The sequence below is a fragment of the Hippoglossus hippoglossus genome, chromosome 13, assembly GCF_009819705.1.
Source record: "Hippoglossus hippoglossus isolate fHipHip1 chromosome 13, fHipHip1.pri, whole genome shotgun sequence".
Taxonomy (NCBI): Eukaryota; Metazoa; Chordata; class Actinopteri; order Pleuronectiformes; family Pleuronectidae; genus Hippoglossus; species Hippoglossus hippoglossus.
Window position 1 is genome coordinate 28,357,273 of NC_047163.1, and position 27,482 is coordinate 28,384,754.

Here is a 27,482-nt window from a genome sequence, read left to right on the forward strand (position 1 = left end):
AGCACTTTCTATACCACACACTACCCACAGCCATCAGGGGCAATTTTGGGGTTCAGTGCACTTTGACACACTGAATGGGTGAGACTGGGATCAAACCAATTGGTTCGTAGACAACTTGCTCTCGCTGCTGCGCCACAGTGGCCTGTTTTTTTTTAAGCAGTCAGCAAGCAGGTTGGATTAGAGGAAAACAGACGATGAAGAACAAATTGTAAATGGTCTGTATTTATATAGCACTTTTCTAGTCTGAAAGACCACTCAAAGAGCTTTACAGTACACTTTTGCCATTCACCCATTCACACACACACACACATCACTCACACACTGTCAGGGACAATTTGGAGTTCATTATCTTACCCAAGGTCACTTCAGCACACAGAATGGGGGAGACCTGAGCCACAGCTGTAAGTGCAAATTTATAAATAAACTTGCTTATATGTAATGAAAATTCTCTGTGAAACTTTGTACTCAGTGACCACCTACTCTATGAAATTTCCTTTACCCTGTGCAGAGAACATCCTGGTATATAAGCAAATACAAATGCAACTCTAGTGCTTATTGCACTTAACCCACAGTGTGAGGTGTTTTCCACTATCTGACAACAGCTGTGGATGTTCCCACTATCTAACAACTGTGTAAGCTGGAGTACCATAAATATCCAAAGAAGGGAGTTCCTCTTGGTCAGACTTCTACACCACGCTGTGGTTTTAAGAATTCTGTCCTATTCAGCTGTTATTATTCTCTGTTGTATTTCCTACTTAAATAAATTGTCGAAGATAATTTTGTCTTCAGGCTCTTTATTTTATTTCTCTTACCAAGAATTTCCACCACAAACTTGGCGATGAGGACGGGATTGGAGGCATGATCTGGACTCCGAGGGAAGGACAGAAGGCACCACTGTAGAACATCTGATTCTTCCCCACAGGTGAGAAGCTGTCATCCAACAGAGTCAGGTTCGCCAATCCAAAGCGAAAAGAATAGAGAAACCATGCGCTGAGAGAAATTTTAATTTAACTCGAGAAATATAACAGAATCAAAGAATTTATGATTGATATTTATCTCACATCCAGGAAGGGAGTTGTTGACAGACGTGTCATAGTTGTTTTTTGTTGTGTTGTATAGTACTGATGTATACAGCATTATAAGAGTAAGAGAAGCAGAGGGCTGACAGCACAACCTACCACATTTATTGAAACAAAATAATTAAGCCTATCCAGGTAGTCTCAGTCAAGTGGACTAAAATGGGATTCCCAGCAGGGGCAAGTCTCAGTCTAAGACAACTCAAACAGTTAAAAGAGAAAATGGAAAAGAGACAAACAAAAGATCGAGAGCGGATTGCAACTCTGTCCAAAATGAAACAGAAGAAATGTAAACCATTTCAAGCAGATTGGAAAGCTTACAGTATGTGGGTAAAGGACGGAGAGAAAAGGGAAAGACAGAGAATAAGAGTGCAACAAACAGAGCACACAAGATACTCAACAAGTACAGACACAAACACAGCAATCTACTAACACATTGTATCCTTGTCTTTCTGAGCATAAGAGGAAAGGTGGACGAGTGAACCTAGATCTGGAATCCGCTTCCCCTCCTCCATATGCCCCAGTACCAGCCTAACAACGTCAACCACTGCCAGACCATGAGGACAACTGTCAGCTCCACCCCCACAAACATCTCGCCTGGATGAAAAAGGAGATGATGCAAGTGGCAACGATCCAGATGAGGGTGCAGTAGGACAACTACCTGACTCCACCACCAGAGGCAGTATGACCACTAGAGTAACAAGAAGTACAAGTGGTCAACCATTACCCAAGGTGCTAATGAGAGTGTCTATTTGCAGAGACTTACTGCATCTTTTGATCTGCACAGTGGACTCACTTCCTCCTCACTCCCCCACTGACCTGTGCTCACTTTACACTTTACCAATAAACACCATCACTGATCACAAGTTATTAGGACACGTACTGGACTGATGTTTACTTTGTGTTTGTTTGATTCTCCAGAATTTATGAGACACATGTTTAAACCTGCTACACAACACAAGACGTAACGTGACGCACACAGTCAGGACATCAGGGTTAAAGTGACCGGAACAATCTGGAGTCATGATCCGACATCATTGATTAATAACTATTTTAGAATATAGGACTAGATGGTGAATATCCAATATGATTATCAGTTTGTGTGTGAAGAGGGACAGAGACGAACGGACACACAGACACACACTCACACTCCCGCAGACATAAGTTTCCTCCAGCAGATTATGTCGCAGCGCGGTGTTTTAACTTTACTGTTGCAGAAGAAGCAACGCCCCATTTATCCAGGAACATGAATATGAATTCATCAGTTTTTATAAAGATCAGTTCTAAGTGTGATGATTAGAAAACATCAGAGGAGCAGAGTCACTTGTTGACCCTAACCCTAACCCCCAATGCAGTGGCGCTGATTTAAGTTAAAATAAGATAAGATAAAACTTTACTGATCCACATATTGAGAAAGTTCAGTTGTTACAGCAGCAGGCAGGTCAGAATGAGGTAGACATGAGAATAAAGAAATAGAAAAAGGCAATAGGAAGAAAAAAAATTGTATTAAATAAAAAAATGCTAAATGAGTATTTACATTATATACACCTTTTCACTGTAGTGGTTTTGTATGAAATGTTTAAAGTAAAGTGGCACAAGATGATTGTACGAGCAAGTAAAATCTGTTTTGTGCGCAAGAAAAAAGAAATTTACACAAGAAACAACATTTTACATAAACACAATGTGCAAAAGATTTATTTTTTTGGTTATTTGATTTATATCTCGATATATATCGATGAAAAAAAAATTGTGATAGGATTGTTTCCCATATCGCCCAGCTCTACCCTGTTGTTGCGTGTACCAAATCACTAAATGTAGTGCCCCCACCACACTTGCTTCACATGTTGAGTGCCTTTCTTCAAAGCAGACATTACTATTATCTCTCATAAATATTGGTGCATGAATATTAATGAACCTGTGAATCAGTTAATCTATCATGCTTTCATGATTGGAGACCAGAGTCACCCTCCAGTGTAGACTTTGGGAACTGGAGGTAATGTCGAGCCTTTTTTCTGCTCTTCAGAGGAGAGTCAATGGAAAAGAGCTGAAAAGCAACTGCAAGGACGAGTGGCAGAGGAGTAGATGTTCGAACCCTGAGCCATTAAACTCTTTAGAGGAAATGTACCTCTGCAGTTTTGACCCTTGCTTTGTTACATTGTTTACAACTAGTATAAACATACTTATAACTTATAAATTAGAATTTTGTATACTGCCCAAGCAGGCAAATTACGAATCCTATTCTGAATTATTCATTAAGTATTAGTCACTAGTTATGGCACATCCATCCAAGCCCAAAAACATCTCAAAAACAACATCAAATCATTATATCCATAATCTGTCCTTCCTTATTATTTCTTGAATTAATCCTGTGAAATATAAAATGTCAAAAGTCCAAAATACCTATCACAATTTTCTGAAACCCAGTGTGACAAAACGTTTTCAGTTTAGTAGGACTGAAAAGAAACGCATGGAAGTAGAGGATATTTGATATCGTCACTCAAAAATTAAACCACAACAATCATATTACAAATGTCAAGTTCTATGTTCATTCTACTGATAATTTATATTAAACTAAATGGAAGAAAATAGTTTATTATGTTGCCACCTGGGTGAAACTTACTTACAGCACTGCACAATGTAGGGTAGCCTGATAGGTGAGTATTCATGCAGACGAGCACTGTCAGCGTCACTGAAAACCCTGTCTCCTAGAATGATGTGTATAAACGAAAGTACAACAGGAAATTTGTTTTGAGGGAAACACAGGTCTGACTTGATAATATATTCTGTCAATGTCATAAGGGTATATTGTTAAAGTTGAGGAAAGTGACTTAAATTCAATAGACATTTGTAAATTTCTGCCAATATCTCCTCACTGACTGATAACTGTACGTTCTGTGTCTATGTGTAATACCGGTTACATCTTAAACCCGATAAGGTAATCATTCCTCAGCCTTCTACTATCAGGGGATGAGAGGATGACCTGAAAAAGGGCCTCTAATAACATACTCCACCACTGTTTCAGAACTTTCAACTATTACAAAAGCCTTTATGCTAGCACCGCTAATTTACAGGCTATCTCACAGAAAGTTATAGCTATAATCATTATTACAATAGTGTTCCAGATGTCCTGAAGTCCTGAAGCACCAGAGTTCAGTTTACCCAAAGAAATAAAAGAGCTAAGTAATCAGGGTGAACAGTGGAGAGGGCTCCGGGAGTTGCAAGTGATCAAAAAGTGTCATGTTACACACACACACACACACTCAGTATTTCCTGTTTTATGTTGTATGTCACTTCCTGTTTTACTTTGATACTCACGTTTGTCTCTGTTCTCTTTAGGTAACTTCACTCCTGCCCTTGTGTGTCTCACGGATTACCTGCCCCTCCTTAGCCTCACGTCTTTTGGATACCTCTGCCTTGTCTTTTGCCTTCTGTGTACCGAACCCTAACTGGAGTAAAATGACCACTGTTTTTGGAAACTGGACATTGTTTCAAGAGTTGGTCTTTTGGGTTCTCAGTTTATGTACTCAGCCTTTACAAAAAGTTTTTCTGTTTCTGCTTGACAGGTGGTTAACACTTTTTTTTCTACTTTTCTTTTGCTCACATTTGGTCAGTAGTGTGATGTCCCTTTTGCTGATGTATGTGGAAGCTAATTCTAACATTTTGAAATGAGTGGTTCACCTTAATTATCCCACCTTTAATTTACATATTTGGCAAGTCACTAATACTTTGATACTGAACATATCTGTTAAAATCTTCAAACAATGTATTTTTTTTTACAGTAAAATATCTACCTGTAGTGACTCCAGTATCTTTAAACAATTGTATGGCTCTGTTTGGACTCGCAGCTCTTGGTTAAGGTTAGAGAAAGATCCATGTCTGGCTCAATACAAAAAAGTTTGCAATGTTTCAGACACAACCTGTTTATTAAACCAGAGCAACAAACTTTCACTGAACTTAACCAAAGTGCTGTTATTAAAGGAGACTCTTCTTCTCTTGCTTCATCCCCTACAAAATCGGAGCTTGGTGTGTTCATGAAAGGATAACCTTATTAAAACATTTAGTGAGCCAATTCTCAAGAACTTAACCCGCAAACAATTCAATTAATTTAAGGGGCAAATTTGTGACTTTTCGACGCACACTGCATCCTCTTAAGGGGTATAAACATTAGTTGTCTCTCATTTATAAATAAGGGTGGTAGGTAATAATCAATAAGCCACAATTTGATCGGACTCATACAAAATGGGTGCTACATTGTGAAATAATGTGGAGCAGCAGTAAACCCAGTGTTGCTAATTACAGGAAGTAACAATCTGTATCAAAATCAACATAAATCCCTCTTTTTGAGGACATAGAATACAAATAATATTAAGCGGAATTATTCTTCAAAGTGCTGTTGTTGCCTAAACCACTGATCGCATGGATCTCAACCATGCTCTTGGGTTTGATTGCTATGCACTTTGTACTTTGTCTGCCACATCGACCACCCAATGATGACACTGCTCCTGTAATAAATGTAATTTTTCGTTTGGAAAAGACATTTCTTCTGTTCATAATGCAGCCAATATACGTTTGCAATAAAACATATTTGCTCGTGCAGTTTAGTTGCATAGAAACATAAGTAGCAAAATGAGTTTTCATTCCTTCTCTGGAAGTCTGGGCTCACATTGGCAGGTCCAGGTGGTCAGGGGAACACACAACATGATCCCATATCAATCTGGCCAGGGAACACCTTTTCACCGGCCTGCTTGCATTGTTACAGACAATATATAATCAATGTCAAACACTGATCAACTTGAAATTGCCGCATGAATTTACTCCTCTGCTGTAAGCAGATACACTGCTGCAAAGTCAGTGAAATAAAATGCATTTTGAGATTTCAGCATTATTTAAGTGGGTGTCAGGATGCCATTTCACCAACTTTACCGTCTCACTCTGTATGGAAACAAACAAACAACTCACTGACCTGCAGATACTCCACAAATCTTGTGTGTAGTGCTGCAGAGCCCCAACGACACACCTCTCCACCGTCTCCCTCTGACTCTAAATCCCAACCAGTTACTCTCATTTAATTCTTTCCATCTTACTTTGTCATTCTCCCCTCCTCTTCCCTGACTCCACTTTCCCCATCTCCTACTAGAGTGAGCTCAGGTCTAAAAATCGTTACTGCTGCCACCTTATAATCTTTAACAAACAAACAGGCAAACATCCGTGATTAATGGCAGTTCGGTGGCTGAAAAGACTGCCTAAGATTTAGGACTACTGCACAGCTTCACACACGCATGCATTTCCCAGAGAACCCGGACACACACACACACACACACACACACACACACACACACACACACACACACACACACTCACACAAACACACACACACACACAGACACTTCTGCCTCAGTTCAAGTATGGGAGGGACTAACAAACTGACCGTTACCTCTGTCTCTAAGAGTTATTCAGCTTGTCCATCAGTCTTTTGTTTTTTCTTTCCCCCTTCTCCTCTATCTGCAGTTATAAATGGAGGTCTGGTGGGTGGGGGTTGGCGAAGGGGGTTGCCATGGCACTGAATGCCAGGGACTCTGGCTCTGGCAGTGCCTATTGCCTAGCATTCCTACATTTTAACACTAACACTACTCCTCTTAGCAACTGCAATAACAGTTAGTAATGAACTTAACGGTTTGGAATTGAGATCACCATCCCAAACCCTCTTCACAATTCAACGGAAGTCTGGGCTATGTGTTTGTAAAATCTACTCACAAATCTGTATTAACTGGGCTTTAAGTAATGCTATAACTTGGCAGCAGTAATAACCAACAGTCCTTTCTGCCATCTCTAAGTTGTATAAGCTATGAAGCAGCTTTAATCAGGCAGTAGTAAGCAAAGGGAGGCAGGAAAAGCAATGAAATAAAAACCTTGTATTCTCATCTGTCGAACAAAGGAACCAATTTTCTGGACTTTATTGCTATTTAACACTATGGTTAAATGTTTAGCTACATGTTAATCCACATGCAGACTGAGCTGATCGTGTTTCCACGTTGAATTCAGGCCTCTCAGTGTTAACAGAGCTGAGTGACATAAAGCAGGTGGCAACCCTACGGGCTCTCTGCAGTTTCTCCTCCATAAAGAACTGTATCAGTGTTTTACCACCACAATCCCACTGACTTCCAAACAACCTATATAAGATGTTGTGCTTCTGTGAGATAGGTGAGTCATTTAGAGGAAAATCGTTTTTGGTCATAAAGGTAGAAGTGTGAGCAAGGTCGTTTTCATAGTGTTGTGAAACAAACTGAACACAATGGCTGTCTGAAGCCACAGAGAACACATTCAAAAATTCAACACTACAGCCATCTACAAAATGCACTAATGTTCACTTTCACCACTCATTTCATTGTACATTAATGTAAGAATTAAAAAAAGGTCAAATTCAACACAACAATATGTGGCATGTAACTTACAGTGGATGGTATAAATCTTTTTCCAGTTTCCAAAATGATTAAAAGTGAACCTGTGTCATTCAATCATGTTGCAGCTGCTGCAGACTATACATTACAATGTGTTCTTTAAAAGCCCTATCATGACTAAAACAGATTTCCTGTGGCTGGCTTTCAGGGCCGGGCTCAGCTTTCATACCACTGAGGCTCATAAAGGTATTTTAAACCTAGAAAGACTTGTACAAGGTTGCTCCTTTACAGCAGGTTCGATGGAAAACATGAAGCTGTCATGTTTGTGCTATGGACACCTTCTAGTTGTCTTGTTGGGGCTTAGCAGAAACTGAGACCTGCAGTGTACATCAGCACATTAGGCTCAGTCATTATTACATATTCCATACCTTAGTTTATTCAGTAAGGCCTTCCACTCAGAGCCAGATGGGGATTCCTTCCCTGAATCACATAGTGCTGACAAGACTGGAGTGCTCTCATAATGTAATCGACTAATACATACCACTTATGTAAACCTTGTTTGAGCTGCTATTGCTGCCCTTTCTTTCTGCAGACACACATTTGTACTTTGCAGTTTTCTTGATCTGCTTGACCTGCTCATTAACCACAGTTCTATGCTTGAAGACCCTTTATTACACACACTGAGGAAAAACTAAAATTTTAGTTGCACAGTGCGACTAAAATCTGGTGAGTGCGACTAAATATTTTGATTGGTTGCACCAGTGCGCCTGAAATTTATCAGGTCCCAAACTGTTTTTTTTAAATGAATAAAAACTGTGTATGGACATTTGCCTTTGACAAACATTAAAGTGATTAATAATGATTATTTTATCAGCGTATAGCTGGGATTTTATTTTGTCCCCGAAGTTGAAATGCCCAGCGCAGACCCGACATCATCGGCGAATGTCATTCCATCTCCCGTGGAAATGGCTTCATCCGATTCAGAGCCAGATCAAGATCCAGAGCCTACTAAAAAAATAGCTGCGCTTTGAAAAAGCGACCAACTCGATGCATTGCGTTTACTGCAAACATTGCGGGGAAAAGTGCTTTTGCTGTGTTGACATCAACATTCAGAATTGAAACCCTAATAAAGCACAACTTGTCTAAAAAGCACATCTTGTGCCGTGACAGGTGCGTCCCTGGCAGAGCAGCTCTTCTCACCGCAGCGTTTCAGCACCAGGCAGCGGCAAATCAAACAAGTGAGGAATCACAAATGATGATCAAATTTAACACTGCTTACAATATAGCAAATGAGGAGTGTCCCTTCACTAAATTCAAATCACTGATAGTCCTCATGAAAAAGAACGGGTTAAATGTCAACCCGACCTACGCCAACGACACTGCCTGCGCATAGTTCATCGGAGTGATCGCTGACTCATAAAAAAAAAAAAGAAGTCTGTCAAGATCGCGGATTCCATGTACATTTCCACGAAAGAGTGTGAAATCGTCTACTGCCGCATCCTTTTGTGTGAGTTATATTTGTTTGGTTTATCTATTTATTTGAGTTTTTCAAGCACTTTAAGTTTGTTTTATCATCACAATTTTTTGAGTGCTCTGTGATTAAAATAAAAAATAATTCTACGCCTTTCCTCCTGTTTACAATAATTTACAAAATTAGATATGGATTTACCTATGTCTATGGGAAGCGACGCTGAAAATTAAATATTGGGTGCACCTAAAATATGTGGTGGTGCACCTAAATGAAAAAGTAAGGCGCACCAGTGCAACCAAGGAAAACGTTAGTCTGGAGCCCTGGTGCATAATCCAAGTGCATTGTCACAAAGAAGGACTCTCAAGGGATTATTTACTAAAGACAGGACATCTGAGAAACCATTTTCTAATGGAAAGATTGAGCATAAAATTATTCAATGTAAAGAGCTGTAGTAGGGATGTGGGGATGAACTGTTGCTGTTATATGTTTAAATAATAGAAACAGAGCGAAGGAAAGTATTAAAATGTTTTGTAGAAACCACCTTTAGCACTTAGGGAATGTTTGTAACAGCAAATGTTTTTAGAAACATCATACCCTGTTCATAACACGATGCCATTCATGGTAAACTGAGCCTGCCCACCCCTACTATTGACACAAAAGGAAGCATGGCAAAATGAAGTTGAAAAGGGTTAAACATTATTCTTTTACTGTTTGTTTGTTTCAACCCACAGGTTCTACACAAAAACTACAAGACATAAAAAGGGAAGACCTAGGAGATCTAGTGGAACCCATGGACACATTTCCACTTCAGAATAGGGCTGAACGATATTAGGAAATCATGCGATATGGGATAACGTTGTTTAATACCGCGATGAAGATATGATTTGCGATAAATAAACATAAACCGTCCCTGGCTACTGACACAGAGACCACGGACAGCTCCTTGGCCCGGAGAAGGCGCACAGCCCGGCCGCAGCGCCACAAAGTTGGGTGCTGACAGAGGGAGCCATGCACAGCTTTAGCGATACGTCTATCGCGCACGTTGATATCGCAATGACTTTCGATATATCGTGCAGACCTATTTCAGAACCTCTTCACAATAAATACACTGCTCAAAAACAATTAAGGTAACACTTAAATCACATATCAGAACTTGATGAACGAATTATTCAAGTTGAAAATCTTTACTGATACATTATAAACAATTACAATGCATTCTATAATATGTTGTGTATGGCCTCCGCGTGCCTGAATGCACTCTGACAACGTCTGGATGTGCTCCTGATGAGTCAGCGGATGGTGTCCTGGGCAATCTCCTCCCAGACCTGGATCAGGGCATCACTGAGATCCTGGACAGTCTGTGGCTGTACTTGGCATTGCGAATACACAATATATAACGTCCCATAGGTGCTCAATTGGAATTAGGCCAAAGGAACCCAGGTCCCACTGCACCAGTGTAAGGTCTGACAATCGGTCTGAGGATTTCATCCCAGTACCTAATAGCAGTCAGGATATGATTGACTATATATATATGACATGGAGGTCTATGCGACCCTCCAAGAATATGCCTCTCTAGACCATCACTGACCCACAGCTAAACCGATCATGCTGGATGATGTTACAGGCAGCATAACGTTCACCACGGTGTCTCCAGACTGTTTCACGTCTGTCACAGTGAACTGCTCTCATCTGTGAAGAGAACGAGGGCCAGTGGGGAACCTGCCAATTCTGCTGTTCTTTGGTGAATGTCAATCGAGCCGCACGGTGCTGGGCTGTGAGCACAGGTCCCACTAGAGAACGTCCAGCCCTCATGACACCCTAATGGAATCCGTTTCTGAGTGTTTGGTCAGAAACATGCACACCATGAGCACTCTGGAGGTCATTTTGTAGGGCTCTGGCAGTGCTCCTCCTGTTCCTCCTCACATAAAGGAGCAGATACCAGTCCTGCTGCTGGGTTGATGCCCTTCTACGCCCCTGCCCAGCTCTTCTTGTGTAACAGTCGGTCTCCTGGTATCTCCTCCATGCTCTTCAAACTCTGCTGGGAGACACAGCAAACCTTCTTACACCCACCCGTATGGATGTGCCTTCCTGGAGGAACTGCACTACCTGTGCAACCTGATTTGGCTGCAGGTACCACCTCATGCTACAAGTAGTGACAAGGACACTAGCAGTACACAAATCTAGATAAGAATCAGTCAGGAAGGATAAGGAGAGATCAACTGTCTGTGGCCACCACATGCAAAACCATTCCCTTTTTGGGGGTTGTCTTGCTTTTGCCTGTCCATTGCACCTGTAGTCACATTCATTTGCACCTAAGCCGGTGAAATTGATTTAAAATCACTTGTGCTTCCTAAATGGACAGATTGATATCCCTGAAGTTTAACTGACTTGGTGTTATACTGTGACGATTAAGTGTTCCCTGTATTTCTTTGAACAGTGTATAAACCAGGCCAAACCAGTGGCTGTCATAATCAGTGCCCTTGGTTATTGATTAGATGTGAGGTCCGAAACTAAAATTAATTTTATTATGTTACAGAATCTGATCAAAGCAGGTTACTCACTTAACATTTAGTATTACAACATCTTGGTACATATCTTATTCACCCACATGAGGATTGGAATCAGTCCTGAGTGCTCTTTGAATCTGCTGACTCAAACAATAATATTCGGGCATAATTGTTCGCTATAGATTTTAGCTGTTACCTCAAATAGCAATTGTTGTAGGCTTAATTGGCCTTATTCCATATTATTGTGGTTGAATTGGCTTTCTTTATTAAATTATGTAGCCTATTCCTCCTTCTGCCAATTACACACAGCAAATGGAAGGCCAGGGAGGTTTGTCTGGCATGGTTATTTGGGGGGGTCATTAGATGCTGCTTACACTGCCTCAGACTTTCCACGTGTGTCGAAGGGCAGGGACATTCCAGAACAGAGCGATATGACAATACTATAACTTAGTGCAATTATTATTCAAATTAAAATGGAATCCTAATTTCATCTCAGTTTGATAAGTCTGGCTTTCTCAAAGTTTACCATCCATACTGAAACACCAACATGAAACAAGAACAACAGAACAGTGCATTTCCAAATGTATCTGCAGATATGTCCTTCTGTGTGTATTTCATTGCCAAAGGAACAGGGTTAAAAGCACACATGTGAAGGATAGGGAAGTATGCTCCTGCAGACAATGGTAATGATCCTAAGTATAGTCTGCAAGCCTCTGAAGAAAAGGTGGCCTATGGTATGCAGGCAACGGTGACAGATGATAGTGAGGAAGCGAAACGGGTCAAAGAGCTGTTCTCTGCTGTGTTTAGTATGCATGGCTACACTCATGGCTGTGGCATGGCAGCAGAGTGTTGATTCAGATCAAAGCTCACTGCTTAGCTCAATTCAGTCACTTATTCACAACTGCAGAGCTTGCATCCTAATAGCCGCTGTGCCCTGATCTCTGCTGAACGATGAGCACTTCTTAGGTTTCAGTGTAGTTGGCGCTGAGTGAACTGAAGCTCACATTCTCTGTGTATGCTCCCTTTGATTTCAGTTGCTCTTACTGTGTTAAGACTAACTTAAGGCACTACAGGTTACTGTTGTGTATAGAAACAACAGGATGTCAGCTTTTCCTACAGACAGGCAGTCCCAACATAGGTAAGGTGACATATGACATATGTGTTATTATCCTCATCTGCTACCATCAATTCAGTATGAATGAATGATGCTACTGTTATTTGTCTGACAGTAACAAGGCTGGCAAGCTCAGAAGGAGCAGTGCCGATGCCAAAACCGAGCTAGTCAGTATGTACTGCCAATCAATCTATAGTGTTGGGACCTAGTATATGTGAACTATAGTTGGGCCTACATGTTTAGCCAAAGCCTGCAAGCACATGTTTTCTTTGTTCTGGAGACAAAGGAGAGCCTCCAGGACACAACTTTCAGCCACTATTGGTCACTCTGGGCCCACCAGGCCTATAAGGTCACCAGGCCTATAAAAGCCCAGTTCCCCCTCTTTTCCTTTCTCTTTTTACTCACTTCTCCTGGAGGAGAGGTGTAGCTCTCCAGCTCACCCAGCCAGGGAAACTTCCTCCCTACCCAAGCTCTACCAACCTTCAAGCAGGCCTACCTGTAGCAGACTGCTAAAACCTTCCAAAAGGCAGCGACGCTAGAGCCTGCCTAAGAACTTCAGCATGAGCTGCTCCGACAACATCTTGCCAGCAGAACCACAACAACAGGAGCCACAAACCAGCAAGACCACTTCACTGGACTTCAAAAAAGGACCTTTCCCCCTTTTCCTGGACGGGTAACACAATTGGGCTTAACAATTACACTAGGCTAAGCAAAGACTGTTCAATTCTATTCATATCATGTTTATAAGTGATATTTTGGTAATAAGTTATTTGAAAACTAATGTTAGTTATGATATGCTCTTCACTGTCTTTCTTTGCATGCAACTAACTACTTTCTCTAACCTGGCACCAACACCTCACACACACATCTCCCCAAACTTAACACATACATGTGACATCAAACACATGGTGTAAACACTCCAGGGGGTCTTTTGTTTCATCGTGGCCAGCCGCCATTTTGTAACTTACTCACTTACTCACAAATACGCACACATACTCACATACACATCTGCACATCTGTATATAGTAAGTACACCTTTAGTTAGTTTGTGTGTTTATACTTTTATTACTTTCATAATAAATGTTTTTCTTCAACACAAATGTTGTCTTCAGTAATGTTGCATAAGTGTGAATTTTGCCAACCTTTACACTGTCAAGAATTCCATATCCTTCAACTTTGCTCACTACTTATGTGGTAATTTTGGTTATAGTTATTCATTTAATTATTAATCAGAGTTCCAAATTTGTAGTACGTAATTTCATGAGACTTAATCAATAATTTGGCTATCTTTCCCCTTCTTTTGAAAGGTGGTGCCCCGAGGTAACTTTAATCAATTAAAGTTAGTATTAAAAAAAATTTTATGAAAAAAATATTTTATATTTTTCGGATAACCAAATTTATTGAATGCCCAAAGGCACACCACCTAATGGTGTCATGCTTAAGGTATAATAATCACAAGAATAGATTAGATAGATGGATAGATGGATAGATAGATAGATAGATAGATAGATAGATAGATAGATGGATAGATCTTGCAAACCGTTCATCTAATCGACTTGAATCTTAGTATATCTATTTTCAGTGGTAATGGTAAGTGCAAAGCTGAGTTTGGTGTGATTTGGACACACAATATGTTCAATATTAATACAAATTGACTGACCAGCACTCTGTAGCAGTCACTGTGTGTGTCACCATATCGGACTGACACAGATACAGACAGTCAGGGTAGCAGCGGGTTCTGCAATGCTTTTTATCAAGCTGAAATACAGAGCTTTTATATTAAAATGTTGTGACTTTGGGTCAGAAGACCGTGTCATTGCTTAACAGACCTCTGAAATAGTTGACATGCAATGTATGTAAAAAAAATTCATTCAAGCTTATAGGTAAATCACACATAGGACCTGTATTGAAACAAATTCAAATTATTTTAATAAAGAAAACATTGACTGTAAAATATTATATGCAGATAAACCATCGCCGTATTTACAAAGCTCTGTAAACAACGTCCAGCACACAAACACTAAAAAGGTAACAATTTATTACGGAAATGTTTGAGAAGGACTCACTAATGATGAGCATTACCCCAGGCCAAGTTTGATAATTGTTATGTCACAGCTCCTCTGTGCCCCCCAGTGTTTTCACCCCTTCACTTGTGTTTCTCCTCTCCACAGGTGTGTGCCATCTCCCTCTGATGACTCTGCGGTGACGTGGTCAGGGATAGCTTACCAACTCACCTGCAGCTCATCCACTAAACACCTGCAGTAAATGTACCCTGGTCGTGATCCCAGTCATTGCCAGTTCCTCCGTCAACGCTACAGTGGTAGTCGCCCGTTCTTGGCCGCTCTGAATAGTGGATTTAAGAGTTTTTTTCCCATGTCTTTACTTGTGTTCGCTCACAGTGTTTCTCTTTGTGCCTCCAGGATTCACTGTCCGGTTCTCCTGCCATCACTCCTCGCTGCCTGGACTGTGCAAGCAGAACATTCACTCTCCACTTTCTCCTCTCATCCTCTTGCCACCTTTGGTCAGAAAATAAACACCCCTGAACTGTTCGTACTGTGTGACGCCTTGTGTTCTGTCTCTGTGGTAGTTTAAAGTCGCTTTAAACATGACATGTTAAGGGAATTTGTGACAGTGTTTCTCACTATTTCTTTGCTGACAAAGAGTAAATCAAAACCCAAACCCCAAAATGGTTGACTTGAGGAATATCAGTCAGCTGAAGGGTTTTGAACTGCTTATTCGTATCATCAACTATCAGGGGGCAGAACCTTTTACAGTGATATTTGTACATTTACTTATGTAAAACATATGATACTAAGGCAATTAAGTGATAACTGAAAAGAATTATAGCAGGGTTTTTGCACCACTTTAAAGTCAAATTTATATATGCATAAATACTATATATGCACATATACTGTATATATATATATATATATATATACACACACACACAAGTGTGTTCTTTGTGTTGTTAATATCCTGTTTAAGTACAAGTATCATGTTATTACCGTTGTTGTTGTTACTTTTATTATATTATTATTAGTCTGTTTGTTTATTAGTTGTACAATGTTGTTGTCATGTCTGTCGATAAAGCTTCATTGACTTGAACACAAAACTTGTTTCCGATTATGTCAAGCAAAATTCAAGTGCTCACTTATTCTTTACATACACCTCATGACCACACGAGAAAGTTCTGATTTGCCAAGGCAGGCAGGAGGGGTAAACACAGGCTACCTACCAGAAGTGCCAACTCAACATCACCATCAACCATCTATCACACTGCCTTACACAATGAACCAAACAACTCTGCCTCAAACCAAATTTCTCTCACTTTCTCCAATCCACTTGGCCTCTGTCTCCTCTGTGCATAATTCATGGCTGTGGTACTTATACATTCCTTGTTGGTGGCTTAGTGGAGCAGTTTAAAGAGAGAGGCCGGTCCAGCCAGGCTGCCTTTCTGTCAGTCCTGCTCTCCTGCTCTGTTGGGAGCCTCTCAATTGCTAAGTGGCTGTTTTAACATCCACGACAAACTAGAAAACCTAGAATCATCTCAACACTGTGTCAATATTCATGCAGCGCTGACTGAGCTGACATTTACAAAGTGACTAAATGTAAAAACACTCCAAAGTGATGCTCACACTCCAAGGCTCAGTGTGCACACTGTTGCACAGCAGAGTAAACACACAGCGACTTGCCATTGTTTGTAATCCTTCACAATATTTTCACAAACTGAATTTTCTTCAATTTCTTACACTCAAAGCTTAGTAATAGACATCTCCTTCACACACAAACATGGACATGCACACAGTGAAAATCGTATTGGGTACAGACCCACATCTGAAGTGTACGGAGGTCAGAGGTCAGAGCTCCTCCTTATCACCCAGCCACCAGCCATACCTGCTTTGACACACTATGAGCCTCCAGAATGGATTACCAAACAGCTTCTATGAAGTGAGACGAGGGCCCACCATTGGCTGTTTGCTACTATTTGGTATATCTCATTTATATACTCTGCCCTGCTCCCTCCAGCCTGAATCTGTCACCCTCAGCTACCAGGCCAGTGGGAGTTTCCCACTAGTCACCTCCCTTCTCCTGCTGGCTGACCCTCCTTCTGTTAGACCTGATCCTCCAGTTTTTCCCGTCTCTATATATATTTTGTGGCAATTTTATAGGACAGCAAGGCAAACAACACCAAAGCGAGTTAGCATCTCATGCACAGCGTCACCAGGGGAAGTCAACAGGATAGAGAATGGGGGAAGACAGTCACAGTAAGTGAAGGACAGAGAACAGAGGAGGGCTGGAGGAAGATAGAAAGGTCATGAGCAATCTTCTCCATACCTATCTAAAAGCTAAGTGTTTATTTCCTGTGGCTGAGGGGGTAGAGCGGTCGTCCTCCAACCAGAAGGTGGGCAGTTCAATCCTAGATACTGAACCCGACATTGCCTGTCATAGAAAAATTGCAGCCCATAGAATCAGTGTGTGAATACTGTAAAGGCGGGCTGGGGCGATGTGTCGACGTAATCGATGTTATCGCTTCCGTAAATACGTCAACTCGTGGAACGTGCGTCGACGCGTTGTATGAAAGTTGGCTGCGTTTTGTTTTGGAATAATGCCTTGCAGTGCATACTTTTTGATATCAGATTTGTTTGTATTTAAGAGAAGATTATTAAATAAATATAAAAGACACAAGTTTTTTAATTTGTATTTTTGATAAATCCATTATTATATAAATCTAGTAATAAAAAATCATCATTAGATTAATTGATTAATTGAAAAAATTATCGTTAGATTGATCGATAGGTGCAGCCCTACTGTAAAGTGCTTTGAGTGGTAATCAAGACTACAAAAGCGCTGTATAAATACAGACCATTTACCATTTAGACTGAGGAAAAAACTAAACAAATGTAGCTGCAGAAAGGTTAAACGAGAGCGTAAACGCTGTTAGAATTCTCATAACATTTTTATAGTCTTTGATTAGATAGTTCTAAATCTGAATCTAAATGTGGCCAATTTAGGTGACTTTCAAGGTTAATATTGAAAAGTATTCAACAACTCAAGCTGCTTTCAGACATGCACTAGACTCCGCAGATCCTCCATACAGGACGAGCGGACCTCTAATAAGCTTCTGTCCTGATCCTGAAGCAGCGGTGTTATAATTATTCAGCTGTGGAAACCCAAGGAAACCATGAACGTAGCAGAAAACATGATAATGTTCAGTTACTGCATCGATGCAGAGTCATCCTCCTCTGTGCAGGAGCCCAAACATGAACACATGTGCTGCTCCTCCTCCGCTCGGTGTTGTGTGCGTCAACATAACCTGATGTGGGTGTTACTCTATTTCAGCCACATGATTGGTTCGGTGCGGAGCTATACTCATTATCATTGGCTGTCCGTGTTGTTGGTCAAAACATGGACGGGATGAGTTTTATCGACTTTATATCGACATGTCTTAAATTTCTATTACACAAAAGTTATATTGCGATAATTATCAATATCATTTTATCGCCCAGCCCTACATGAAGGAGATCAGAATTTCAAAATAAAACTGAAAATACAGAATGAACACAAATCTAAACACAAGGAAACACAGGTAACAGTCAAATAACCAAAAGAGTCCATAATCAGAAAGTGTTCAACTGAAAAAAATCCCCAAAACTCTTATCTAAGAGTTGAGAGCCTAGAGTCATGACACAATATGCATGTGTGAAAGGCAAACTGCAACGAAAGACCAGATACAATTCCCCGGACTTCACCCGCAGGTCTTGTCAGAAAACAGCCTTAATGGTGTCTTAAGTGTCGAAGCTACGCCACAGGTGCGCACGTAGCCTAAGCACCGGGCAGAGCATTCATAGTTGCTTGGTTCGTAGGTGTGTGTGAGATGCGCTGCAATTACACCCCCAAAACACTGGTGGCGGTAGACTTTCTATGCTGGTGTCTTCTGGTTTCTAAGCGGATCGTGTTGGAGTTGGAGCTGATAGATGTTGAAGTGCAATTACTTTTACTTAAAGAACTGCAACGAAGACATGAAAGATGTTGTCTGTGTTCGTTTCTTCAACTCAATTAATAAATGGCGGCGAGTCTGCTTGAGATGTGACGCTACCAAGCGGACCAATCACAGCTCTTGTGGTCTACATCGCCTTGACACGCTACATTTTCGGACTTCCATTTCTATTATCTACATACAGTTTTCACTTCGCTTCAACTAAGAATTTGCCAGTTTATCCAATTCACAAAGTCCCAATATCTTCCCACCCTAACAAACACCAGGCACGCTTTTAATAAATTAGCTTAAAATTAGTTTGCTGAATCACATCAGATAGTGAAATCAAACCATGACCCTATTCTCATTAATTGTCTTTTTTTAATCTAATTTGACTGAAACTAGAAAATATGCTCAGTAGAGCGTAGTCCTCCACCAAGGACATGTATTGAGTTATTTGTGTTCAATTAATTTAAGTGCACTGCTCTAGTGTGTAGGCTGATAATCCTGAAGTTTGCACTCATTCACAGTTATTGTAATTCATGTTTATTAATTTCATGCTGAAAAAAACTGTAGTCTATGTGATGATTAGTGTTTTCCATGCACTGTGGTGATCTGATGTTCCCTTTACATATGTTGATGTGATTCCTTTGGTTACATTTGGGCGATTGTGGCTGAGGGGTAGAGTGATCATCCTTCAACCAGAAGGTCGGCAGTTTAATCCCCAATCTTCCACATCTGCTTGCCGAAGTGTCCTTGGGCAAGATGCTGAACCCCTTGTATTTCCCCTCATATAACAAAAAAAAGCTGCTAATAGATGCACTGTATCTGTTGTTTGTGTGTGTGAATGGCAAACTGTACTGTACAAACACATTTTATAGTAATACAAATGACAATTCATGCCATGATTACCAGTAGCAGTTAAAGAGTATAAATTTATTATTAATGTTGTTGATCTCAAACTTGACAACAGTGTTGTGCAAGTTCACACTTAGATAAAAAAAAGATAGCTCAAAGTTCAGTTAATAAAGATTAAAATGAACAAGGTTACGTTCATATTCACAATTTTGAAATTTGAACCATGTTCACTATCCCAAAAATGTCCACAAGGCCAGTTTCCAACAATCACGCTACTTCTATCAACACAAGCCCAGATGCCAAATATTCTAACAGTATCTTTCTTGTCTTTCTACAACCAACACTCACTGAACTAGCTGTCAAAGTTCACATCAAAGAGCGACATACATAAGTTACATTTCACCTCAAAATTTTTTTCACCATAAATTTTGTTTTAGTCCATAACTCTGGTAAAGCTACTAATCCAATATCTCTGTGTCACTTTGAAACAACTGCCATGTGCCCCACCCACTGTTATTCTTCTTATTCTTCTCTCGGCCCCTGCTAAAACCTCTCTTACTTTGCCCTGCTTCATTTTATAAGGATAAAATGTCGCTCCCTAGTGGCTCCCTGTTGTCTTTTTTCGTTCTTTCTTACTGTCTTTCGTGTGTTTTTGTTAAACCAACATTTATGCACTATGGACACTGAGTGCATCACGCTTGTGGTGTTCTTTCTCCTGTTTTTTACACTTTCGACCGTGTCCAGAGATCCTGTGTGGAGCCATGGCCCTATTTCTTACAGTAGGGATCAGCTGTCAGCACTCTGTAACACAGCTGTGCTGCCCGAGGAGAGACCCGATGTCCCCCGCGAGCTAGGGAGAAGGAGACGGGGGAATCGTGCTGGAGCCCAGCGTGGGGGGGGGGGGGGAGCGATACAGACCCGTGCTCCCTCCTATCGTCATGGGGGGAACGTAAGATCTCTACCCAATAAGATGGACGAGTTAGTGGCATTGACCCGACATGAGAGGGACATGGCTAACAACACCGGACACAGTAAGGAGGAGGAGGGCTGGCAGTGTTTGTGAATGATAGATGGTGTAACTCTGGGCATATCACTATTAAAGAACAGCACTGCTGTCGGTACATTGAGGTGGTAGCTGTTAGCATGAGACCCCACTATCTATCGCGGGAATGTTATCGCAATAGCTGCGTATGTTCCCCCCTCTGCTAATGCTGATGCAGCCTGTGATGTCCTGCGCTCTGTGGTGAGTAGGCTGCAGACACAGCACCCACAGGCTCTCCTCCTTATCTCTGGGGACTTTAATCATGCCTCTCCATCCTCTACTCTGCCCACCTTCACCCATTACATTACATGCCACACCAGAGACAATAAAACACTGGACCTTTCCTATTCCAACACCCAAATCCTGCGCTGACCAGCTGTGTGGGATTATGGAGAGGGTCTTCAACATGAGCCTGACTCGGCAGAGTACCACAGCTATTGAAGACCTCCTGCGTGGTAACGGTGCCAAAGATTTTGCACCCAAAAGAACTCAGCAGCTAAAGGCCACTGGCACTAACATCCCACCTAATGAAGACCCTGGAACGGCTCGTCCTCAGACATGTCTGCCCCCTGGTGAGACCATCGATGGACCCATTGCAGTTCGGCTATCAGCCTGGCATCGGGTGGATGACGCCGTCAACCTACAACACAGAGCCCTTTCCTATCTGGAGAAGCCTGGGGGCACTGTGAGGATCATGTTCTTTAAATTCTCTAGTGCTTTCAACACCATCCAACCAGCACTTCTGAGGGACAAACTGGAGCCTGCTGGAGTAGACCTCCACCACAAATCCTGGATATTGAGCTAGCTGACCAACAGACCCCAGTATGTGAGGACTGTGTGTCGTACACAGTTGTTTGCGGTACAGGGGTCCCGCAGGGAACGGTCCTGGCTCCATTCCTCTTCACCCTCTACACTTCAGACTTCATCTACCACTCACCCTCCTGTCACCTGCAGAAGTTCTGATTACTCTGCGATTGTCGGCCTCATCACTGTCGAGGACGACAGGGAATACAGAGGACTGATGCAGGACTTTGTGGACTGGTGCCAGCGGAACTGCCTCCAAATCAATGCAGGGAAAACTAAAGAAATGGTGGTGGATTTCCGCAGGCGCAGACACTCCCCCCCCGACACCGGTGAACATCCAGGGAATGGACATAGAGTTAATGACCTCTTATAAGTATCTGGGTGTTCACCTGAACAATAAACTGGATTGGACCGATCATGCCAGTGCACTCTTTAAGAAGGGCCAAGGCAGACTGTATCTGCTCAGGAGACTGAAGTCTTTTGGAGTGCAGGGGGTGCTCCTGAAGACTTTTTATGACTCTGTGGTGGCATCTGCCATCTTCTTTGGAGTAGTTTGCTCGGTTAGCAGCATTTCAACTGACAGGAAGAGACTAGGTAGACTAATTAGGAGGGCCAGCTCGGTCCTAGGATACCAGCTTGACTCAGTGGAGGTAGTGGGAGAGAGGAGGATGATGGCGAAGCTGTTTTCTCTGATGGACAACCAGTCCCACCCCCTGCAGGACACCATCTCAGCACTGGGTAGCTCCTTCAGCAACAGACTGATCCACCCTAAGTGTCTGAAGGAGAGGTATCACAGGTCGTTCCTTCCTGCAGCAGTGGGACTGTACAACCAGCTCTGCTCCTAGTAAAAACTACATGCACCATCATTATGGACTGCACTTTCACATTTTTAAGTCTCAACTGTGCAATATAACAAAAATGGTTCATGTGCAATCCATTCATTGTAAATATCCTCACACTGCATATATTTATTTCTGTCTTGCACTGTATATACTAGTTTAATTACATTCATATGTTTCTATATTTCTATATATTTTTTTGTATTCCTTACCCTTAAGTATTGCATGTTACTTATTACTTGCTGATGTCTTTTTGACTCTTGCTGCTGTAATACTGCAAATTTCCCCATTGTGGGACTAATAAAGGACTTATCTTAAAATATGGCACTGATAATGTTTCGATGTGCTATGATAACTTTGGACTACAACTGCATGATTTCATAGGGGGTATTCCCTCTTAAAGTTTTAATTTTGTTCGGCAGAAATTAAATCTTTAATTTTAAGGTGCCGTAAAACATGTTGGTCGTTCAGTCCCACAAGACTAGAGGTTTCTTCCAGTTAATGAGGGAGTTTTTCTTGCTCGTTGTACGAACTGTTGGGTTCTTCTATTATATTGTAAGGTATTGACCCATAATGTAAAGTGCCTTGAGATAATGTATGTTGTGATTTGGAACTTGGAATGTTGAGATAAAATTTCATTGAACTGAATCGAATACCCCTATGAAAAGCCTTGAGGATGCTATATGTGAAATTGTAAAATTGTTTCATATATTCAAATTGCTTGGTCTTTGTGTGTGGATTGGACAATGCATTTGTTAGTACTGACAAATTAGGCACAAATCAATGTACAGATCTGTCAATCTATACTACATGTAAGATCAAATTAATAAAAATGGAACAGGTTTTTGCTTAAAATGCCCTTCAATTTTTATGTTACTCCTGTTAACGTACTTGTTAGACTTGATTTCTATTTTCATTTGTCGCATTTCCCTTTGGAACCTTAAATTTTGTTTCTTCAAAACACTCATGTCATGTTTCAATGACGTTTTCCTTTCATCACAACGTCTTTTTATGTCGTTCATATGTTTAGTTCCTCAAAAAGTGTTGTTATTGTCATAAATAACAAAGAAAAAAGTCAACCTGCATTCCACAGGAGGTTATAGATTAATGAGAGTAAATTAAGGATGGATGTGTGGGGAGAGAGTAAGAGAGGGGGGGTTGGGGGGTTGTGGCATGGGACGCTTCATTCCTTTTTGCATCTGCAACAGAGCCCATGGTTACCGCCTGAGTGTGTGTGTGAATGTGTGTGTACTTTTGCTAAATGAAGCGGGAGAGAGAGAGATAGAGAGGGGAGCAGTGTAATGTTAATAAGGGCAGTGGGATGTGAACAAACAGCTTCCAGCCTCATGAATTAATTCAGACAAAGATGGCGAGAAGAGGCTGGGGGTGTAATGCAGGAACTTCAGGGGTCAGACATTCAAAATTTAAATATAAATGGACACAGATGACCCAGCAGCTCAATGCTGTGTGTGTGTGTACATGTAAGGAGTGCATACACACATGCACCCCTTACATGAAAAAGAAAAAAAAAACATGCTTTTTCCCATATTTATTCCATTTTTAGTTTTTTTCACTTTTTAGTTTGAGAGCAGGGCTTAATGATTTCATGCTCAGATTTTGCAATGCTTTCACTCAAAACCCTGCACTTGCACTCAAATTGCCCCTGTTTGCACTTTGCTCTGCATTTGCTCAAACTGGAAAACTTGCAGTCAGATTTTCTGCCCTCCAGCTTCTGCCCCTGTTACTTCAGTGCTCGCATGAAACATTTGCTGTCCGATTTCTACTCTGATCTCAGATTTTTTTTATGCCAGATGTAGTATTGACATATGAAATTGTTCCGCCCTCATTGTGGGTTTGTTAGCTCTATGTCTCTGAGAATCCCCGTATGGATGGTTACTTTAACCGGGCTCATTTACTCCTGCCCTCCATGGCATTAGTATTACACCAGCTTCCTGTCTGGGAGTTTGAAGAAAAAACAATAACAACTTCATGGATCAGAAGTCCAGCAGATCCCTGGTCCACATGGAGCGGCAAAATCAAGAATGTCAATTAAGTGTTTTACATTATGGGAAAACTATTGCTAGCAACTATAACAACAAAACTATAACAACGCCCTATTTCTTTCCCACCTGTCTTTTATGGGAACAGTACCAACAGCAAAAGCAACCACAACAAAGGCCAGGCATATTTATTTGTCAACACTACACATTGCATTCTATCAGAGAGAATGTTGACCTACTGGTTGCACAAAAAAATAAAATCCAAGCACAAAAGAAAAAATCCAAAAGTTCATCACCAAGTCACTCTTATAACAATGAGCCAGTGAAGAGTAGGGGCTCGTACAGCATCAGTCATATTCAACCCCAAATCAGAAAAAGTTGGGACGGTATGTTACATTTACAATTAAAACTGAGAACAGTGATTTATAAATGATCTTTGACCTGTATTACAATAAAAACAATACAAAAACACATTATTTGATGTTTGACCTCATGAATTGTGTTGTTTGTGTTGTTATTTCAATTTAGATTCTTGCAACATATTTCATCATATAAAGCATTTACCAGTTTGTAATGTTGCCTTTTCTTTTCACAACACTTTAAAGACGTTTAGGAACTCAAGACACCAAGTGATGAAGCATTTCAGGGGTCATTTTGTCCCATTCTTCCTGCAAACAAGTCTTAAGGTGTGCAACAGTACGGGCTCTCCGTTGTTGCATTTTGTGTTTGAAAATGCACCACATATTCTCTATTGTGGCCAAGTCGGGACTGCACGCAGGCCAGTCCAGCACCCCCACCCTCTTCTTCCGCAGCCATGCTGCTCCAAAATCTCTATGTACTTTTCATCATTAGTGGTGCCATCACAGAAGTGTAAGTTACCTTTAACAGGGGTACTGACACAAGCCCATACATGACAGACCCTGGCTTTTGGACTTGTTGCTGGTAACAGTCTGGATGGTCCTTCTATTCTTTAGTCCTGAGTACACAGCGTCCATTTCTTCCAGAACATTACATTTCTGACCACAATACACGTTTCCACTGTGTTATGGTCCATCCCAGATGCCTTCGAGCCCAGAGAAGTCGACGCCGCTTTCGAACACGGTTAACATAAGGCGTCCTTATGGCACAGTAAAGTTTTAACGGGCATTTTTGGGATGTAACTATGTATTGTAGTGCTTGACAAAGGTTTGCCAAAGTAATCCTGAGCCCATGTGGTTATATTGCTAAATGACGGTTCTTGATGCAGTGTTGTCTGGTACTGAAATTCCTCCAGATTCTTTGAAACTTTTAATGATGTTATGCACCGTAGAGAATGAAATTTCCAAATCCCTTCATATCCTTCTTTGAGGAACACTGTTTTTAAACATTTAAATAATTTTCTCACACATTTGTTGGCAAACTGGCGATCCTCGGCCCATCTTTGCTCCTGAAGAGCTAGGCCATTCCTTGATGCTGCTTTTGTACCAAATCATGATTACAATCACCTGTTGACATCACCTATTTCAAATCACTTAATTTTTTTATCATTGTACCTCATTACTAGCCCTAAATTGCCCCCGTCCCAACTTTTTTTGTAATGTGTTGCAGGCCTGAATGGCAGGAATGGATGTATATTAACAAATAAAATGAAGTTGACCAGACAAAACATAAAATATCTTATGGTCATACTGTCTGCAATGAAATACAAGTCAAATTAAATTTAGAAATCACTGCTGCTCTCATACCGTCCCAACTTTTCTGAGTTGGGGTTGTACATTTTGATGTTAGGATTTCCAGGATTTGGACATGAAGTTCTCCTGGGTGAATCATCAGTAGGGCTGCAACTAACGACTATTCTGATAGTCGATTAATCTATCGATTATTGAAGCGATTAATCGACTAATCGGATTATGAATCACACAAATACTCAATGGCTCTTATTTAGCTATCAGCTTTTAAATTTAGCTTGAGGTTTTTCGCGGCATGTGATGACTGACAATAAAGACAATAAAGATTGATACTTCATTCAAAAATGTCTTTTAGGCAAAGTGCTCATATAAAAAAATTTAATTAAATTCAAGTACCCTTTTTATTGTGAACCAAGAACAGGCAAAGTGATATTCATTATTCATTCAGGATAACATTACGCTTTTAAACTCGTTAAAAAAAAGTTTAAAAAAATCGACATTCAAACCATATTTTTGTAATGGATTCTAGAATCCTACACACAGGTATTGAGGGAGTTGCCAAGACAACTCCGTATATATAGCAAGCTAGATAACAGGCTATCTTACCGAGGCGAGCCTGCATCGTCTACGTTATGATGTCCAACGTGCCTGCTCTTCAAATGCTCGTGCATAACGGACGTGCTCCCATGGAAAGCAAGGTCCGCCTTATAAATATTGCAGGTAGTTTTTTTTCGGGCTATGTTAAGGGTGAAATTCTCCCATACTTTTGACTTTCTGGTACGCGATGGTGTTGCAACGGACGCCGCCATTGTGCTATGTTTTGTCGCTATTGCACATGCGTGACTTTCAGAGATAGGAGGCGAGCGAGATGGCTCACTCCTCAGCTACTTCCATCAGCACCTCCGGTAAAACAACATTTAGTTCAGCTGCACGGCACGAAAAACAAGCGCTATGACGTAACCAACGAATCATCGACTATTAAATTCGTCGGCGACTATTTGTCATCGATTTTTGTCGACTACGTCGTTTAATCTTTGCACCCCTAATCATCAGAATGAACATTCCTGCTTTTTGATGGCAGCAATCTGCTTCTTTGTAAGAAGTCAAAAGTACAAGACAGTATCAACAACAGCTGCAGGAGAGAACAGCTACAGACCTATAGCACACGATTTTAAACATCTGCTACTACACTAGTTCTTGATCACTCAATAAATCAATCAAATTGTATTTGTATTGCTCATATCTCAAATCACAAGATGATCTATCATGTCAAGACTATCTCCCCACCCTAAATATTCCATTTCCATATTCCATATTCCATGTATGCAGACCGACCCCCACAGGGGCAGCTGTCTTTAAGACACATCACCTGTGATGGCCACGCACTCATTAGCCACTCCAACCCAGTCATGTTGGACATCATCCACACTTTGGTAAATCCGAAAGGAAACAAAACAAAAGAGATGGGAAAATGGGGACAACCCCTCGGCCCACTTGGGCTTTCGTGTCTGAGTGGCTAAATGTATGAGGGGTGAAAAGTGTCACAGAGTGCAGTAAACACATTCTTTTTTTGAGAAAAAAACACAGGCAATGGCGAGTTCTGCTAGCCACACCTATGTGGGCTGTGGGATAAGAATGCCTATGGAGAACGGTCATGAGCGGTGAGTGCATTGCTAAGGACATGACCAGCCAGGAAACCAGTATCCTGCATGAATTGTTTTATCCTGCC

The 27,482-nt window shown here is 41.1% G+C and overlaps 1 protein-coding gene across 6 annotated transcripts in view; it reads right to left on the bottom strand.

The window, feature by feature from the left end:
* fat3a (FAT atypical cadherin 3a) overlaps nucleotides 1-27,482 on the bottom strand; it is a 188,928-nt gene that overhangs the window by 135,669 nt on the left and 25,777 nt on the right. The gene's annotated exons all lie outside the window — the stretch shown is intronic.